Below are 1,276 nucleotides of genomic sequence, written 5' to 3'. Positions count from 1 at the left end.
ATTCACGTTTTTTTTAATTACAAAAATCTACATTAAAAGCATATACAATGTTTATTTTTTTTCTGCAATGCAAAAATGAATCGGCTATTTTTCTTTGTATACTCGCAAAATACAAAAATGAAGGTTTTATGAGATAAGCGCGTAATTATGTGAATTTTAAAACTCGAATATTTATAATGATGCTTTATATTATCAAGAAATATGTTCGATATGAATTACACTGTGATTTTCTATATGACAAATATATAAAATCAATGCGGATATGCAAGATATATAAATATTTTGCAATAACTAGTATCTCAAAAGTTAATGAAAGAATAGAGCTAAACAATATCATGATTTATCTCAAAGTGTATGATATGAATGTAAAAAAATGGTTAAGATGCCATGATATGTTTTTTTGTTGCTTTTTTCGGATCAAATCAGTGATTGAAACAATTTTGTTGCTTGTTTTCGCATTTTTTTGACGCTTAGCCTAACTCTTACATATTCTTTATATCATCTTTAAGCACAAGATTTCAAAAAAATTTCACATTGGCGCATAATTTATTTATGTATTTCTAAAAAACCCTATGAAAATACAAGATATTTATACTCACATATTTTTATAAGAAATTTGAATTAATTTGTCAAAAATATAATTTTAAATAATTTACTAAATCGTAAATCGGGTCATACAAAAAAAAATTATATCTTTCAAAGGGGATTTTAAAATCTCTTGCCTAATTCTGAATGCAAAATTATATGAGGTTTAGAAATTTGGTTATTTTTTATGTCATGGTTTTGTATTTTGATTGGCTAATTTTTTGCTTCAAATAGTGTACGGGTACCTGTAAAAAATATTTTCGATTTTTATGCTGTATATTTTACTTTATTTGCATTCTGTTTATTTTATTCAGATTTAATGCATATTTTATTTACAATAAAAATTAAATTACAATAATAAATCTTTATATTTCATGTGCATTAAGACTTTTTATGGAGTAGTTACTTTTAAAGTGATCTTTTTTATTTATTTTATGAGCATGTCTGATTTCAGAAATATACACTTTGGAATTGGATGAATTGGTCGCATAACATAGTGGGAATTTATTATTTATAAATAGCCAATGACTTCGCTTTCTGTTTGATTCGGGTTTATTTAGAAAAAAATTAAAAAGATTACTATATTCTTTTGTGCTTAAAATAAAAACACACAATATTCTATGATAAAGTATAAAATACATATTAGCTTTTTCATTTTGTAAAAAGAATATTTAAAAATACAAAAAATATG

This window comes from Rhyacophila brunnea, unplaced genomic scaffold, assembly GCF_057557595.1.
Source record: "Rhyacophila brunnea isolate RB1 unplaced genomic scaffold, BYU_Rbru_1.0 scaffold_80, whole genome shotgun sequence".
Classification (NCBI taxonomy): Eukaryota; Metazoa; Arthropoda; class Insecta; order Trichoptera; family Rhyacophilidae; genus Rhyacophila; species Rhyacophila brunnea.
The sequence above is the reverse complement of the archived record's forward strand: the minus strand, read 5'-3'. Positions refer to the sequence as shown.